Here is a 19,390-nt window from a genome sequence, read left to right as displayed (position 1 = left end):
CTTGTTTTGATCCCTGCCTCTGCTTGGTTGTGTTAGAACTTCTGCTGTCCCTCAGAGATGGGTGGAAAGACAAAATAGAGCGAAGTAGGGAGGCAGAGAGTTCAGAAGGGACTCAAGAAACCTCCTTCCCCCACTTACTCTGATGGAGGGAGTTGGGAGCACTCTGAAGGTGGCAGGAAAGGAAAGGGCAGCTGTCCTGTAGGCTGGTGGGGAGAACAGATTTCTGATGGGGCTGAGAAGGAGTGGGGTGCAGAGGAAATCCAGACTGGGGAAAGAGGATTCACTTCTTTGATCAGCTGTTGTATATGAAGCTCTTCCACACATGCCATCTCGTTAAATCCGCACAATCCCCATCATCCCCAAGGAAACAGGCTCAGAGAGGTTAAGTGATTAGCCCAGGAGCACAGCATGTCAGGTGGCAGAGTCAGGGTTTAGACACCAGCCCTGTCTGACTCCAGAGCCTTTTCGACTTTACCACGGTGCCTCTCTGTGGCTCAAGAGTTGGAAGTTCTGAGTTTCAGAGATGTATGTCAATGCTAAATTGCCAGATGAATTTCTCTGGGCCTTTATTTGTCCATCTGTAGAATGAGAAGATTCGGTCAGATGATTTCCAAAGTCCCTTTTAGTGCTGTCTTTCTGCACTGAAGAGGTGAGAGTATGGGGGGCTCCCTCCCCAGCCTGAAGTTGAGAACCAAGAATAGCTTGGAGGGTTATCCAGGCATCTGGGCTGACCTTTGTCATTAGTGAATTAGAGTGGAGTCTTCATGCTGTGCAGGAACTCATCATTACCACATTCAGACACCTAGTCCTTTGGCTACTGGTTCTAGCTCTGCAGGCATATGTCTGCCACCAGGAAAGGAGCAAGGAGACAGCTCAGTCTCAGGGCTCCAGTGCGCAAGGAAGCCTGAATAAATTTCTCGGTGGCACAATAACTCCTCTTTCTTTGACCCCTCCTTCCAAGCCACAGAACCCAATTAGCAGCTTAGCACCAAAGTTCCCAGATGCATTCCAGATGCTTTCCTGCCATTGGATGCACTGAATAATGAAGATGTTTCTGGGGCTGGGATGTGGAGAACAAGAGGTAGGATGCGAACCTGTAAAAATGTAGCGAGAGATGTTTCAGACTCCTGGGTGCTGCACTTCCCTTCATGCTTTTAGGAAGGTGTCTGGTTCCCGAAAAGACTCCTGGCCCGAGTATAATTTTCTTATAATTATTCCATTCCTTGGGGCTTACCCTAGCATCCTATGTATTGAGGAGCAAGAGGAAGAGACCAGGCTCTGCCTGCTGGGGTCCTGTGGGAATATGAGCCCAATGACAGAGGCATAACTCCTAGTGGGATGGGAAGGTGTACCCAGCCCAAAGAGACACTGTGGCTGCCTCCCAGAGGGAATGCTTGGGCCAGTGAGGAAGACAGTCTGTTGCCTTAGTGAAAGCTGGCCTAAAGAAGTTAAGGGGGCTGGAAGGGGAAAATATAAAGTTCAAGTGCAAAAAGATGACTGATGAAGAGTATTCAACTTGATGCTGGGGTAAAGAGGAAGGTCTCTGCCCTCAGGTGGACTTTTCTCTTGATGGGAGATGAGTCACCTGCAGGGAACCCAATAATATTGAATTGAGTATGTGTGTGTGTGTGTGTGTGTGTGTAATTTCATGCCCAGGACAGGAACTCTTACTTTCTAAATTTGTTTGACAGAGACTACCACAAATAAACCTTGAGAAAAGGATTCTCTTGTCCTTTTCCTTGTCATCTGGAGCAGAAAACCTCAAATTGGGAACAGACATAGAAACATCATCTACCTCTAGCAAGTTGAAGTTGTTGGAATTTGTATTTGTTGAGTTTGTAAAAAAGGTCTGGGAGTCATAAGAACACACTTGGTCACTGTATGGCTTCAGAAGAGTCCTTCCTCCTCTCGGCCTCAGCTTTCCCATCTGTAAAATGGTTAATTAAATTTAGAAAATCCCTCGGGTCTCTGCTAGCTCTTGACATTCTTGTTTTTGTTCTTGTTTTTCTTCTCTTTTGTGAGTCTTCTCAACCAACTTCCCCTTGGGATCATGGGGTTCATGGTTCATGAAGGTCCATGGTTTTGAAGACCTTGGGGCCAATGAGAGTCGCATATCTGAGCCCATTAGTCATAATGTTGCCCATTTGTCAGCCATCGAGGTTTTTTCTTGTTTTTTTTCTTTTTTCTTTTATAACTGAGATTTTATTGGTTGTTTTGACGATCACTACACAGACATTTCAGTTTGTACACAATTCTTCACATATGTACCAGAAATCTAAAATATCATGTAGTTGTGATTCTTAACAGTTATTCCAGTGACTTTCCAGCTTAAAATTTGGAGCAAACTTTCCTTAACAGGATATCAAGTACCAATATCTTCAAATATTGATATGTTGTTACATCATAAGTCCCACTGATTCACAATTTAATATCATATACACTACATACCCAAACTGTCAATCATTCACAGCACATTAACCAAGTTACTAGGAAAACTGGACTACCACGACCAAAGATGTTATAATATAGTGCACAAAATTCTGACCAGGAGAGCCAAGATCAAAAAGTGGTTTGCTGTAGGAAATAATTCTACCAAAACAATATGGGAAGAGAAGTAATTTAAAGTGTTCAAGACATTAAATGCACAACGGACTCCAAACTGCCACTTAGTATGCTTTTGTTTTACAGGATATAAAAGCTACCCCCCATCTATGGAATGTTAAGCTGACACCCAAGACAATCAAAGCCTCCCGTATCCAATATCCCACTATTTTCTGGTTGTACCAAAAAATAAACAACCAGCAAATGATTTCACCTCTTAAAAAAAAGCATTTACACTTAAAAAATGGGATGAGGTGGGATTCCCTCCTTTTTAAAAATGTTTCTAGAGTATATTTACAAAATAGCTGATAAAAATATTTCTCTGGATTGTACAAGAAGGGAAACAGGGACCACTGACAGGACTCGGTGTGTGGTTATTAATCAGACTTGGCTTCTTTCTCTTCTGCTTCATCAGAGGCTGGGCTCTCCTCGTTTTTAGTCTCTCCATTTTCTGCAGGTAAGTCTTCTTTAGTCTCCTGGTTGGCCACTTCCGCCTGTTTTCCCTTTGCTCCTCTTTTCCCTTTTGTTTGCACTTTTTTGTCTTAAGATTTATCCTTTCCCGCCACCTTTTTTGGCTTCGTTTCCACTTTTGCAGGAGCCGGTTTCTTCCTCTTGGGCATCGTGGCGACGGGGCGGGCGAGAGCCGGGTGCCTGAGGGCCGCGGCGTGCCGAGAGCCCTCGCGAAGCTGAGTAGCCTGACCGCTGCCGCTCCTCCCGCCGCTGGAGCTGCTCAGCCATCGAGTTTTGTGCACACCTGTGAAAGGCACTATAAGCAGATCTAAGGGTGACAGGTGTCAAAGCACAGGGTTCAAGCCCTGCTTACAAGCAGCTTGTGCAAGCCTTAGTATACCTGTAACAAAATCAGGGCTGAAGAAGCTTCAGTTCAGTTCAGTCACTCAGTCGTGTCCGACTCTTGGTGACCCCATGAATCGCAGCATGCCAGGCCTCCCTGTCCATCACCAACTCCCGGAGTTCACTCAGACTCACGTCCATCGAGTCAGTGATGCCATCCAGCCATCTCATCCTCTGTCGTCCCCTTCTCCTCCTGCCCCCAATCCCTCCCAGCATCAGAGTCTTTTCCAATGAGTCAACTCTTTGCATGAGGTGGCCAAAGTATTGGAGCTTCAGCTTTAGCATCGGTCCTTCCAAAGACCACCCAGGACTGATCTCCTTTAGAATGGACTGGTTGGATATCCTTGCAGTCCAAGGGACTCCCAAGAGTCTTCTCCAACACCACAGTTCAAAAGCATCAATTCTTTGGCGCTCAGGTTTCTTCACAGTCCAACTCTCACATCCATACATGACCACTGGGAAAACCATAGCCTTGACTAAATGGACCTTTGTTGGCAAAGTAATGTCTCTGCTTTTGAATATGCTATCTAGGTTGGTCATAACTTTCCTTCCAAGGAGTAAGCATCTTTGAATTTCATGGCTTCAGACACCATCTGCAGTGATTTTGGAGTCCCCCAAAATAAAGTCTGACATTGTTTCCACTGTTTCCCCATCTATTTCCCATGAAGTGATGGGACCAGATGCCATGATTTTAGTTTTCTGAATGTTGAGCTTTAAGCCAGCTTTTTCACTCTCCTCTTTCACTTTCATCAAGAGGCTTTTTAGTTCTTCTTCACTTTCTGCCATAAGGGTGGTGTCATCTGCATATCTGAGGTTACTGATATTTCTCCCGGCTTAGAGGACATCTATTCCAACTCTCTCACTTTATAGTGATGTCCACCACCTGGTTGCATTGGTGGTGGTTGTTGTTTAGTCGCAAAGTCATGTCCAAGTCTTCACGACCCCATGGACTGTAGCATGGCAGGATTCCCTGTCCCTCACCATCTCCCAGAGTTTGCTCAAGTTCATATCCATGTTGCATTGATTAAAACTTCTATTAATGCCTATTTCCCCAAATACTACCATCTTTATGGAGGAAGGGTTCATGGAGAAGAACTATAGGGACATGCAACAGAAAAGGAACAGATTATTTACTTAAATGGCTCTTTCTTCTCCCCCACTGGATGAGTGTGAGTGATTCATTCCATGATATGACAATGATTCTTTTACCAATAACTAATATCCATGACTTTATGATCCCCACCCCCCCCAAAGTCTTAAGAACATTAGAACTGGTCTCAAAAGTCCCACTTTCCTCTCTGGTCCTATCTTTAGAGTAGGGTAAGGATTTGAGCTTCAGTAATCTGAAATTCAAAGGACCTTTGTCTTTTTGGGTTTCTGAGCAGATGGTCAAAGTCTCACTGTGTATCTGAGAAGAGTAAAGCACAGAAGGGAGGACAGAAGAGACTCACCCTCCATTCACTGAGTCCTCATCATGCTTTGGGTGTTTTACACTTATTATTTCATTGCGTCCACATGAGAATCCTCTGACAAAGGATGCTGTTATCATACATTTTACAGATGTGGAAGCAGAAGTCTAGAGAGATTAAATATCTGGCCCAAACTTACCATTTAGCAAGTGATAGATTATTGTTTCCAGTTCAGAACTCATATTTCTTCCACTCCAAAATGAATGACAAGTCCACAGGTAAGAAGAGAATGGACCTAAAAGAATCCCTGTGGGGAGTCCTATCAAACCACCTATCATTTCCTATCCTTAGCCCTGTCTTGGCTGTAGCAGGTAAATACCAGATTCCTCATAGAGCGAGTCCATCCTTCTCCCTTCTCTGGAGAGTGGAGCCAAGGTGGGGCTTCTTCCTCTTTATCCTTGCCCTCCAACTATGCCTCTTGTGAGAGTTTTTTTGGTCACACTAAGTGGCTTTTCAGATTTTGAGATGTCCAAACAACCCACTCTGCTCCACAAAGGCTGTTTGGTGGCTCCCTAGACTACTAAATCTTCAGATGGAGAGGTGTCCTGCTGGGACCAACTTTGCTCACCTAATAGCTCCTGCTGATGCCATTCATTCTCTCTCCACTTCTCACCTCTACATCGTGAGTAAGGACTGTGTGAGGGGAAATGATGTGTTATGGGGAGGAGTCCTCAATGTGTTCAAAAGAAAACTCTTGGAAATGTTGTGAGTGTGATAGAATTGTCAACATTCCTTGAAACAAATAGAGTCAATTGTGAGACACAGGTTACAATTCTGTGTATTCTACAGCAGTATAAAAACTGCTAAAATGTCATGAAGAGAGGAAATAAAGGCAAAGGAAGATTGGACAAGGGTTACTGGAATCCTGGGGTTAGGGAGAAACAGTGAGAACCAAGTGTTACAAACATGAGTCAGCACCATGGACAGAGACAGAGTTTGTTCCCTGCCGTCCTCCAGTTTCTCTTTGTTCAATGATGCTGTGCCTATGGCTAGGGTCAGGTCTTCCAGCTGGCAGGTCTTCCTCTTTTGGCCTGTTTATCTGTCCCTGCTCTCCCTTTGCCTTAGCCTGGGTATCTCCTGGGGCCATGAACAACTGGCACTGCCCTGGCACACTGACAGGACAAACCTGCTACTTTCGAAGCCCAGGCCTCCGACACAGAGGGCATCTGGGCTGCTCAGGCCTCCTCCCCACAGGGTAGGTGACCTTCTTCTTTGATGGAGGAGCAGGTGGGTTGGTTTGGCTCTAGTGAGAAATTTTGCTGTGACAGGTGGCCTAGAGTGATTGGGCAGGAACCTTCTCCCTTCCCCCACATCCAGGAAACTCTGGCTTCAGGGTAGGAGGAGAAAATTAAAACGAAGGTTTAGTATGGAATTAGGGCCATTAAACCACAGGCTACAGGAACGCAACAGCTACAACCATAAACCTAGAGCCCATTCAATCATAGAATAGGTGCTTTTACATATTAAGTAGGAACATTTATGTACAGGTAACAGAGAATAACTCCTGATCTTCTGTTTGTAGCAATAACTGGACTTTTATGGAGTTTTTGTGACTGCTTAATTATGGTGAATGACAAAGAGGTCTGGAATGGGGAAGGTCAGGGCACATAAAACTGTGGCTAAGGTTGAATTTCATGACCAAGGAAATAAAATGTGGTCAAAGTCAATTTGTCCATGTTTCTGCCTCCAGGAAGGATGTCCAGGTCAGATCGGTGGTGCTCACTTTAGAATTTAGGAAGCAGGATACTTTGAACTAGACTTTGGGGTTTCCTTCCCCATCCCCACCCCAATCTTGGTTCAGTGGGTCATGGTCACTGACAGGATCAGGAACTTAACTCTGGGTTGGTCTTTGATCTTAGGCTCCTCTCTTCCTATCTGCTTTAATCTTTACACTTTAAAGGTCTCCCATAATCTGCCCAGGTCATAGGGTAGAGGAGTATTTATGGGGTAAGGCTCCTGCTGCTTCCAACGTTCTAAAAAAGGCAAAGAGGTGCAGTTGATAGTTCTCAGAAATAATTCTAACAGCTAATGATACTTTCTAATCTCTAACAAATATTCACTCAAAAATTGAGCTACTATGGTATGCCAGGATCTGGACACAAAGGTTATAAAGTGAATTCCTTTCTTTAAACGGTTCCCAGTCTGGTATGGGAGTTGTAAAGGTAACTTCACACTCTGTGATGTGTCCCACTTGGGTGTACTCAAAGTCCTGTAGTATGAACAGGTTGGAAAGTATTGTCAGCTTCATTTTGTAGAGAAGGCACTTGGATCTTGGAGACATTGTCTTAGGTGGTAGAACTGGGGCCAGAAATCAGGTCTCCTGACTCTAAAGCAGGACCATTTGCCTTTACCACGCTTGAAGTTCTAACTCAACCTAGCTGGAATACTTACTGCTGCACATGACTCTCTTTCCTCCTTTCTTGGTCTTTGAGAGGATCCTCAAGTGTAGGTCCCCACATGCCTTGAGATTACCTGGGTTTAGCCCATATTTCCTGAGTAACAGTGATAGCTGTTATTAAATGACATGTATTAAATACCAGTTGCAAGTACTGTTCTAAATGCTTCACACATATTAACTCATAATAGCTCTCTGAGGTTGGTACTATTATTATCTTCATTTTACAGATGGAGAAATTGAGGCACAGGGACGCTAAGTGACTTAACCAAAGTCCCATGGCTGGCAAATTGCAGACCAGGCAGCCCGTTCCAAAGTCTGTACTCTAACCACTATCCCACAGTGTCTTTCCTATGGAAAGAACACTGGAGATTTAGGTTCAAGCTCTCATCTGTATTTACTTGCAATGTGACTTTGGATGAATCACTTAATTCCCCTGGGACTCAGTTTCCTTCATTGGTAAGTAATAACAGTAACTCACATTTATATGGTACTTGGCAATTTATAAAGAACTTTGTCAGGGACCAACTCATTTGATCCTCATGCATGTCAGTGAAGAAGATGACAATCTTGATTTTATGCATGAGAAAACTCAGGACTCCAGGGTCTAGCCAAGGTCATATAGCTAGTATGTATTGGAATAAGACTCGGAGCCCAGGCCTTGGTGGTTTCTTTGACTTGGAATATGTGGGTTTAGGACCAAATGTGCTCTAAGCATCCTGCAATCCCAGATCTTCTCTGGGCTGGGAAACCAAGAATCTGGGTTGGTCTTAGTTCAGGCTTCTACAACAGATTACCATAGACTTCCTTGGTGGTCCAGTGGCTATGACTCCATGCTCCCAATTTGGAAGGCCTGGGTTTGATCCCTGGTCAGGGAACTAGATCCCACATGCCGTAATTAATAAGAGTTTGCATGCTGCAATGAAAGAACCCTCAGCTGCAACAAAGATTGAAGACCCCATGTGCCACAACTAAGAGGTGGCATAGCCAAAATAAAGAAAAAAATTTAAAAATACTGCCATATACTGGATGACTGATGAGCAATAGAAATTTATTTCTTATAGTTCTGGAGGCTAGTACTTTGAGATCAGTTTTCCAGCATGGTGAATCCTGGCAAGAGCCTTCTTCTGGGCTATACACTGCCTACTTATATCCTCACATGGTAGAAAGATGGGAGAGAAGTATCTGGGGTCTCTTTATAAGGGCAGTAATCCCATTAGTTAGGGTTCCACCCTCATGACTTAATTACCTCCCAAAGTTCCCACATCCCACCTAATACTATCACAGACCACAGCCTCATCTAACTCAATGAAACTAGACCATGCCGTGTGGGTTCACCCAAGATGGACGGGTCATGGTGGAGAGGTCTGACAGAATGTTGTCCACTGGAGAAGGGAATGGCAAACCACTTAAGTATTCTTGCCTCGAGAACCCCATGAACAGTATGAAAAGGCAAAATGATAGGACACTGAAAGGTGAACTCCCCATGTCAGTAGGTGCCCGATATGCTACTGGAGATCAGTGGGGAAATAACTCCAGAAAGAATGACAGGATGGAGCCAAAGCAAAAACAACATCCAGCTGTGGATGGGACTGGTGATAGAAGCAAGGTCCAATGCTGTAAAGAGCAATATTGCATAGGAACCTGGAATGTCAGGTCCATGAATCAAGGCAAATTGAAAGTGGTCAAACAGGAGATGGCAAGGTTGAAAATCAACATTCTAGAAATCAGCGAACTAAGATGGACTGGAATGGGTGAATTTAACTCAGATGACCATTATATCTACTACTGTGGGCAGGAATCCTTAGAAGAAATGGAATAGCCATCATAGTCAACAAAAGAGTCCGAAATGCAGTACTTGGATGCAGTCTCAAAAATGGCAGAATGATCTCTGTTCATCTCCAAAGCAAACCATTCAATATCATGGTAATCCCAAATCTACGCCCCAACCAGTAATGCTGAAGAAGCTGAATGGTCCTATGAAGACCTTCTAGAACTAACACCCAAAAAAGATGTCCTTTTCATTATAGGGGACTAGAATGCAAAAGTAGGAAGTCAAGAAACACCTGGAATAACAGGCAAATTGGCCTTGGAGTACAGAATGAAGCAGGGCAAAGGCTAATAGAGTTCTGCCAAGAGAACTCACTGGTCATAGCAAACACCCTCTTTCAACAACACAAGAGAAGACTCTACACATGGACATCACCAGACTGTCAACACTGAAATCAGATTGATTATATTCTTTGCAGCGAAAGATGGAGAAGCTCTATTCAGTCAGCAAAAACAAGACCAGGAGCTGACTGTGGCTCAGATCATGAACTCCTTATTTCCAAATTCAGACTTAATTGAAGAAAGTGGGGGAAAACCAGTATACCATTCAGGTATGACCTAAATCAAACCCCTTATGACTATACAGTGGAAGTGAGAAATAGATTTAAGGGACTAGATCTGATAGACACAGTGCCTGATGAACTATGGAATGAGGTTTGTGACATTGTACAGGAGACAGGGATCAAGACCATCCCCAAGAAAAAGAAATGCAAAAAAGCAAAATGGCTGTCTGAGGATGCCTTACAAATAGCTGTGAAAAGAAGAGAAGTGAAAATCAAAGAAGAAAAGGAAAGATATACCCATTTTAATGCAGAGTTCCAAAGAATAGCAAGGAGAGGAAAAAGCCTTCCTCAGCGATCAATGCAAAGGAATAGAGGAAAACAACAGAATGGGAAAGACTAGAGATCTCTTCAAGAAAATTAGAGATACCAAGGGAACATTTCATGCAAAGGTGAGCTCAATAAAGGACTGAAATGGTAGGGACCTAACAGAAGCAGAAGATACTAAGAAGAGGTGGCAAGAATACACAGAAGAGCTGTACAAAAAAGATCTTCATGACCCAGATAATCACAATGGTGTGATCACTCACACTCACCTAGAGCCAGACATCCTGGAATGTGAAATCAAGTGGGCCTTAGGAAACATCACTACGAACAAAACTAGTGGAGATGATGGAATTCCAGTTGAGCTATTTCAAATCCTAAACGATGATGCTGTGAAAGTGCTGCACTCAATATGTCAGCAAATTTGGAAAACTCAGCAGTGGCCACAGGACTGGAAAAGGTCAGTTTTCATTCCAATCCCACAGAAAGGCAATGCTAAGGAATGTTCAAACTACCGCACAAAGGCACTCATCTCACACACTAGTAAAGTAATGCTCAATATTCTCCAAGCCAGGCTTCAGCAGTACATGGACTGTGAAGTTCGAGATGTTCAAGCTGGTTTTAGAAAAGGCAGAGAAACCAGAGATCAAATTGCCAACATCCACTGGATCATGGAAAAAGCAAGAGAGTTCCAGAAAAACATCTATTTCTGCTTTATTGACTATGCCAAAGCCTTTGACTGTGTGGATCACAAGAAACTGTGGAAAATTCTTCAAGAGATGGGAATACCAGACCACCTGACCTGCCTCTTGAGAAACCTGTATGCAGGTCAGGAAGCAACAGTTAGAACTGGGCATGGAACAACAGACTGGTTCCAAATCAGGAAAGGAGTACGTTAAGGCTGTATATTGTCACCCTGCTTATTTAACTTATATTCAGAGTACATCATGAGAAACACTGGGCTGGATGAAGCACAAGCAGGAATCAAAATTGTTAGGAGAAATACCAATAACCTCAGATATGCAGATGACACCACCCTTATGGCAGAAAGTGAAGAACTAAAGAGCCTCTTGATGAAAGTGAAAGAGGAGAGTGAAAAAGTTGGCTCAAAGCTCAACATTCAGAAAACGAAGATCATGGCATCTGGTCCCATCACTTCATGGGAAATAGATGGGGAAACAGTGTCAGACTTGATTTTTTTAGGCTCCAAAATCACTGCAGATGGTGTCTGAAGCCATGAAATTAAAAGATGCTTACTCCTTGGAAGGAAAGTTATGACCAACCTAGATAGCATATTCAAAAGCAGAGACATTACTTTGTCAACAAAGGTCTGTCTAGTCAAAGCTATGGTTTTTCCAGTAGTCATGTATGGATGTGAGAGTTGGACTATAAAGAAAGCTGAGCGTCAAAGAATTGATGCTTTTGAACTGTGGTGTTGGAGAAGACTGTTGAAAGTCCCTTGGACTGCAAGGAGATCCAACCGGTCCATCCTTAAGGAGATCAGTCCTGGATGTTCATTGGAAGGACTCATGTTGAGGCTGAAACTCCAATACTTTGGCCACCTTATGCGAAGAGCTAACATTTGAGAAGACCCTGATGCTGGGGAAGATTGAGGGCAGGAGGAGAAGGGGATGACAGACAATGAGATGGTTGGATGGCATCACCGACTCAATGGACATGGGTTTGGGTAGACTCCTGCAGTTGGTTATGGATCAGGTGGCCTGTCGTGCTGCAGTTCATGGGGTTGCAACGAGTCATACATGACTGAGTGGCTGAACTGAACTGAACAAATTCTATCACAATGAGCGATAGGATTTCAGCATGTGAATCTGGAATTTCAGTCCATAGCAGGGGTAATAGTGAGCTTTTAGTTTGGTGCCAGTTGAGGCTGGTGGAAGATGGCATCTACTCTGTATACTGCATCAGCTGGGCATATGAAGCTCTCCTTTGCAATCCCTCAGCAATCTTAAGGCTCCATGGGGGCCACCTGCAGACCATTTCTGTAGCAGAACTTGGCTTTAGGGAACAGCCATGAAACCATCTCTTGACCGACTATCTCTTTCACAGCCTGAGCAACTACATCTTCCTTGCCCTTTCATTTTTTTCAGGGATAAACCCTGGGAATGGCCAAGAAGCGTGTCTGAGCTGAGGCTCTGCCCCCAGAGATGCAAAGGGAAAAAGGGCAAAAATATAAAATAAAGATTATGCAAAAGAATTACCCTGCATGTTTCTCCCATCTCCCTCATCTCCCCGTGTAAATTACCCTATTATTCTGCTCCCTTAGGACTCCTGATCGTCCTTATTTCTTCTTTTGAGCTAAAGTCATTCATGCAGTAAATTAGTTCTTTGCTTCAAAATAGCTCTGATTGTAGCAGTTGCTGCTACACCAGCAGCAACACCACGTCCCCCGGACAGTTTCCAAAAAATAAAAAAGGAGAAAAGAAAGAAAGAAAAAATCTTCAACAACTCTCCCTTCCTCCCACTCTATTCACTCACATGCACAGAGAGACATGGGGTGCCCATTTCCTGGGAAATGCTTTCTTATAAAGGCAAATAAATGCATGCTGAGAGGGACTGCAGATGAATCCTGAGTAACAACTCAGGATGGGACAGGGGGGATTATAGTCATCAAGACCAAGGGTCAGCAGCCTGAAAACTTCCACTCTGTTCTCCTTCATCAAATACCACGTCTTGGGGGGACTTCCCTGGTGGCCCAGTGGTTAAGACTCCATGCCAAGACTCCATGTTGCTTGCAATGCACAGGACCGGGTTCAATCCCTGGTCAGGGAACTAGATCCCACATGCCATAACTAAAGATCCCAATGCAGCAACAAAGCCTAAGTGCAGTCAAATCAAACACACAAACAAAAAAACCAGTCTTGATTCACCATGGGTTACTGGGGAAGCAGTATAACACAGAGGTGAAGAGCCCAGGTTTTGGGTTTGAGTCCTGGGTATAGATACTTTTTAGCTGTGTAACCTTAGGGAGGTGTCTTAGACCTGAATATTTGTTTCCTTACCTCTGACACATCTCACTGCAGTCTCATGTAACCAGTTGCCTACTCAGGATCTCTTCTTAAACATCTAATAGGCAAACAATAGAGGGAGAGGACATATGTATACTTATGACTGATTCATGCTGATGTATGGAGAAACCAACACAACATTGTAAAGCAATTATCCTTCAGTTAAAAACAAATACATTTAAAAAGAAAATAAAAGAACAGGAGGGCTCACTTTGGCAGCACTCAACAACAACAACAACAAAAAGATCAGGAAAGAAAAAAATAATGGGCAAATAAACTCTTGGTCTTTCCCTTCCAAATCTGCTCCTATAGTCTCCCTTTCCCAGAAAATGTCAACTCCATTGATCCTTTGCTCAGGCTAAAGTTTTCAGTGTCATCCTTGACTCTGCTCTTCTCTCACACTCCAAGCTGTCGGTACACCCTAGTGACGATATTTACAGAAATGCAAATTGCTGCTCACCACCTCCACTGCTACATTGCGGGTCAAGCCATCATCATTCCTGACCTGCTAATTTCAATAGCCTCCTAACTGATTTCCACGCTTCCCTCCTTGTGTCCAAAGTGGTTCTTTAAAAACATAAGTCAGTTCACGTCCCTTCAGAACTTTCCAATGGCTTTTGACTAAGAGTAAAAGCCAGCTATCTGCACAATCTGTGCCACGCCCCCAATATCGATATGATTGTAATTCATCCACGTTGCTGCATACGTCACAACTTCATGGCTGAATAATACCCTGTTGTGTGTGTATACCATGTTTTGCTTGTCCATTCACCCATCGATGAATGTATGGCTTGTTTTTACCTTTTGGCTACCATGACTATTACTGCAATGAACACTGGCATACTTTAATCTGTATCCCTGTTTTCAGTTCTTTTGGGTATCCCAGAAGAGTATACCTAAGAGTGAAATTGCTGGGTCATACAGAAATTCTATGCTTAGTTTTTGGTTTTTCAACCAAACTGTTCTCCAGAGTCTATACCATTTTTACATTTCTACTTGAAATGCACAAAATTCTAATTTCCCCAAATCCTCACCGACACTTGTGTATTATTATTATTAATACCATCTTTGTAGACGTGAACTGGTACCTCAGTGAGGTACTGATACACATTTCCCTAAGGATTTATGATGTTGAACATTTTTTCATGTATTTATTGGCCATTTGTATACATTCCTTGAAGAAAGGTCTCAATTCAGTTCAGTCGCTCAGCCGTGTCGGACTCTTTGCGACCCCATGAATCGCATCACGCCAGGCCTCCCTGTCCATCACCAACTCCCTGAGTTCACTCAGACTCACATCCATTGAGTCAGTGATGCCATCCAGCCATCCCATCCTCTGTTGTCCCCTTCTCCTCCTGTCCCCAATCCCTCCCAGCATCAGAATCTTTTCCAATGCATCAACTCTTCGCATGAAGTGGCCAAAGTACAGGAGTTTCAGCTTTAGCATCTTTCCTTCCAAAGAAATCCCAGGGCTGATCTCCTTCAGAATGGACTGGTTGGATCTCCCTGCAGTCCAAGGGACTCTCAAGAGTCTTCTCCAACACTACAGTTCAAAACCATCAATTCTTTGGCGTTCAGCCTTCTTCACAGTCCAACTCTCACATCCATACATGACCACAGGAAAAACCACAGCCTTGACTAGACGGACCTTTGTTGGCAAAGTAATGTCTCTGCTTTTGAATATGCTGTCTAGGTTGGTCATAACTTTCCTTCCAAGGAGTAAGTGAAAGTGAAGTCGCTCAGTCATGTCCGACTCTTTGCAACCCATTGGACTATAGCCTATCAGGCTCTTCCGTCCATGGGATTTTCCAGGCAAGAGTGCTGGAGTGAATTGCCATTTCCTTTTCCAGGGGATCTTCCCGACCCAGGAATCGAACCTGGGTCTCCCGCATTGCGGGCAGACGCTTTACCATCTGAGCCAGCAGGGAAGCCGCAACGAGTAAGCGTCTTTTAATTTCATGGCTGCAGTCACCATCTGCAGTGATTTTGGAGCCCAGAAAAATAAAGTCTGACCCTGTTTCCATTGTTTCCCCATCTATTTCCCATGAAGTGATGGGACCAGATGCCATGATCTTCATTTTCTGAATGTTGAGCTTTAAGCCAACTTTTTCATTCTCTATTTTCACTTTCATCAAGAGGATTTTTAGTTCCTCTTCACTTTCTGCCATAAGGGTGGTGTCATCTGCATATCTGAGGTTATTGATATTTCTCCCGGCAATCTTGATTCCAGCTTGTGTTTCTTCCAGCCCAGCATTTCTCATGATGTACTCTGCATATCAGTTAAATAAGCAGGGTGACAATATACAGCCTTGATGTACTCCTTTTCCTATTTGGAACCAGTCTGTTGTTCCATATCCAGTTCTAACTGTTGCTTCCTGACCTGCATACAGGTTTCTCAAGAGGCAGGTCAGGTGGTCTGGTATTCCCATCTCTTGAAGAATTTTCCACAGTTTCTTGTGATCCACACAGTCAAAGGCTTTGGCATAGTCAATAAAGCAGAAATAGATGTTTTTCTGGAACTCTCTTGCTTTTTCCATGATCCAGCAGATGTTGGCAATTTGATCTCTGGTTTCTCTGCCTTTTCTAAAACCAGCTTGAACATCAGGAAGTTCACGGTTCACGTAGTGCTGAAGCCTGGCCTGGAGAATTTTGAGCATTAATTTACTAGCATGTGAGATGAGTGCAATTGTGCGGTAGTTTGAACATTCTTTGGCATTGCCTTTCTTTAGGATTGGAATGAAAACTGACCTTTTCCAGTCCTGTGGCCACTGCTGAGTTTTCCAAATTTGCTGACATATTGAGTGCAGAACTTTCACAGCATCATCGTTTAGGATTTGAAATAGCTCAACTGGAATTCCATCACCTCCGCTAGCTTTGTTCGTAGTGATGCTTTCTAAGGCCTACTTGACTTCACATTCCAGGATGTCTGGCTCTAAATGAGTGATCACACCATTGTGATTATCTGGGTCATGAAGATCTTTTTTGTACAGCTCTTCTGTGTATTCTTGCCACCTCTTCTTAATATCTTGTGCTTCTCTTGGGTCCCTACCATTTCAGTCCTTTATTGAGCCCATCTTTGCATGAAATGTCCCCTTGGTATCTCTAATTTTCTTGAAGAGATCTCTAGTCTTTCCCATTCTGTTGTTTTCCTCTATTTCTTTGCATTGATCACTGAGGAAGGCTTTCTTATCTCTTCTTGCTATTCTTTGGAACTCTGCATTCAGATGCTTATATCTTTCCTTTTCTCCTTTGCTTTTCACTTCTCTTCTTTTCACAGCTATTTGTAAGGCCTCCCCAGACAGCCATTTTGTTTTTTTTTTGCATTTCTTTTCCATGGGGATGGTCTTGATCCCTGTCTCCTGTACAATGTCACGAACCTCATTCCATAGTTCATCAGGCACTCTATCTATCAGATCTAAGCCCTTAAATCTATTTCTCACTTCCACTGTATAATTGTAAGGGATTTGATTTAGGTCATAGCTGAATGGTCTAGTGGTTTTCCCTACTTTCTTCTATTTAAGTCTGAATTTGGCAATAAGGAGTTCATGGTCTGAGCCACAGTCAGCTCCTGGTCTTGTTTTTGCTGACTGTATAGAGCTTCTCCATCTTTCGCTGCAAAGAATATAATCAATCTGATTTCAGTGTTGACCATCTGGTGATGTCCATGTGTAGAGTCTTCTCTTGTGTTGTTGGAAGAGGGTGTTTGCTATGACCAGTGCATTTTCTTGGCAAAACTCTATTAGTCTTTGCCCTGCTTCAATCTGTATTCTGAGGCCAAATTTGCCTGTTACTCCAGGTGTTTCTTGACTTCCTACTTTTGCAGTCTAGTCCCCTATAATGAAAAGGACATCTTTCTTGGGTGTTAGTTCTAAAAGGTCTTGTAGGTCTTCATAGAACCATTCAACTTCAGCTTCTTCAGTGTTACTGGTTGGGGCATAGACTTGGATTACTGTGATATTGAATGGTTTGCCTTGGAAACGAACAGAGATCATTCTGTCATTTTTGAGATTGCATCCAAGTACTGCATTTCGGACTCTTTTGTTGACCATGATGGCTACTCCATTTCTTCTGAGGGATTCCTGCCCGCAGTAGTAGATATAGTGGTCATCTGAGTTAAATTCACCCATTCCAGTCCATTTTAGTTCACTGATTCCTAAAATGTCGATGTTCACACTTGCCATCTCTTGTTTGACCACTTCCAATTTGCCTTGATTCATGGACCTGACATTCTAGGTTCCTATGCAATATTGCTCTTTACAGCATCGGACCTTGCTTCTATCACCAGTCACATCCACAGCTGGGTATTGTTTTTGCTTTGGCTCCATCCCTTCATTCTTTCTGAAGTTATTTCTCCACTGATCTCCAGTAGCATATCGGGCACCTACTGACCTGGCGAGTTCACCTTTCAATGTCCTATTTTTTGCCTTTTCATACTGTTCATGGGGTTCTCAAGGCAAGAATACTGAAGTGGTTTGCCATTCCCTTCTCCAGTGGACCACATTCTGTCAGATCTCTCCACCATGACCCGCCTGTCTTGGGTTGCCCCACAGGCATGGCTTAGTTTCATTGAGTTAGACAAGGCTGTGGTCCTAGTGTGATTAGATTGACTAGTTTTCTGTGAGTATGGTTTCAGTGTGTCTGCCCTCTGATGCCCTCTTGCAACACCTACCGTCTTACTTGGGTTTCTCTTACCTTGCTGCTTGCTACTCTTTGCCTTAGTTTCAGTGAATTTGGGGGACTTGATGGGAGTATCACATAATTCTCTTATGTATGTTGACCCCAGAAATGCACTCAAGTCTCTTTTAGCAAAAGTTAGTTGTTTTGTACTGAAGAGACCCTTTACGTTATCTAGTGTGCTACTTCTGGAAGCAATACAAGAGGACATTTTGAAAAACTCTGACATAGAAGATGACACATTAGCTCTCATGGCCCAGTTTGATGGCCCTCTCTCCATTTCACCCAGAATAATAATAACAAGGAGTATCATGACAATAGAAGCTGAGTCACAGAGAAAATCTGGAAGTTCGTCAAGTTTACAGGGGTCAGAGGTATCTGTGGGCTGGGGGCAGGGACTAGGGAAACTGGTTTGAAGGATGAGAGATCAATAGCTCTTGTAACCCATATAGCAGCCAAATTTGTCCCATTTCTCAGCCAGGCGTCTACTCTAGTGTCCCATATGTAGCACCTTGCAAATGTGTCTTCAGTTGCTAGGGAACTTACCCTTGTGAACTGAAATCATATTTAAGTTTAAACTGCCTGTCTTTCTGTGTGTATATGCATGAGAGACACACACACACGCACACACGGACACACACACAAAGGAGAGCGACTGTGGGAACATATTTTGGCTCTTCCCCTCTCTTCTCTTGCCTGTTCTTTTTCCTGGGGCCTCAGCATCACCCTCACTTTCTGGGTCTCTGGGTACACCCCTCCCTTAGTTCCTGTAAGCCCAGGTGTGTGGAGGTGGCTGTGATCCCTCCTGCCCAATAAGCTATTGAGATATGTGACCTCCTGCTGATGCCTGGGGGTGATGTTGCCCAGCTACAGTTGCTGGGGGAACCTCAAGTTAGAATTTCTTCACTTCAGGGTATATAAAGTCTCAATCACTCTGGTGAATTAATATCACTTTTCCCTGGCTAAATGTGAAACCCATATAAGTGAGTGTCTGCTTCTGGGATGATTGAAGTTAGAGCATTCTTGCTTGGATCCTGTCAATCACCCTTCCCTCCTCTCTGCTGAGTGTGTTCAAGCTGCAGAGCTCAAGTGGGAGTCTTGAAGGAAATAAAGAGAAATGACTGGCAGGCCTCTGAGCTGCTCCTATCAGGTGGCAGATACATCCAGAGAGGCCTTCTGGTCTGATGACAGAATTAGTCATCATTAGTCTTCCTCGGGCTGATGGAAGATACATAACTTCTAGCCTAAGGAAGCTCCTGGTATGATAGGAAAGATCTAGGTCCTGCTTGAAGTAAGCTTCTGGACTGATGCAGAAGACCTAGTGACTGCCCTGGAGAACCTCTGCTCCAAAGAGAAAGACACCGTCCCCTGGGAGATGGAAAACGTGATGAACCATGCTGTTCTCAGGTATCCTATTGGGTAGGATCAGGCTGGCTGGGGGTGGCTGTTGACTAGTATTGACATGTGTCCTTGGGAAAGTACGCCAACTGCCTTTCTTACAAATAAGGTCTATGAACCCCAGCTGAACCCTCACTGTCCCTGGAAAATGCTGACCACCCCTTCCTGACCTCACCTCAAGGCTCTTCTGAGTTTTTCCCTGTTCTTGACAAGTCCTGCAACCCCTGTCTTGACTTCCCTATTGAAATTCTAAGCATAGAAAATTGGATAGAATGTTGAGTACCCACAACTGAGTCTTTGGCATGGAGATTCTACAATTGT

The sequence above is a fragment of the Bubalus kerabau genome, chromosome 4 (assembly GCF_029407905.1).
Source record: "Bubalus kerabau isolate K-KA32 ecotype Philippines breed swamp buffalo chromosome 4, PCC_UOA_SB_1v2, whole genome shotgun sequence".
Lineage (NCBI taxonomy): Eukaryota > Metazoa > Chordata > Mammalia > Artiodactyla > Bovidae > Bubalus > Bubalus kerabau.
This window is presented reverse-complemented; position numbering follows the sequence as displayed.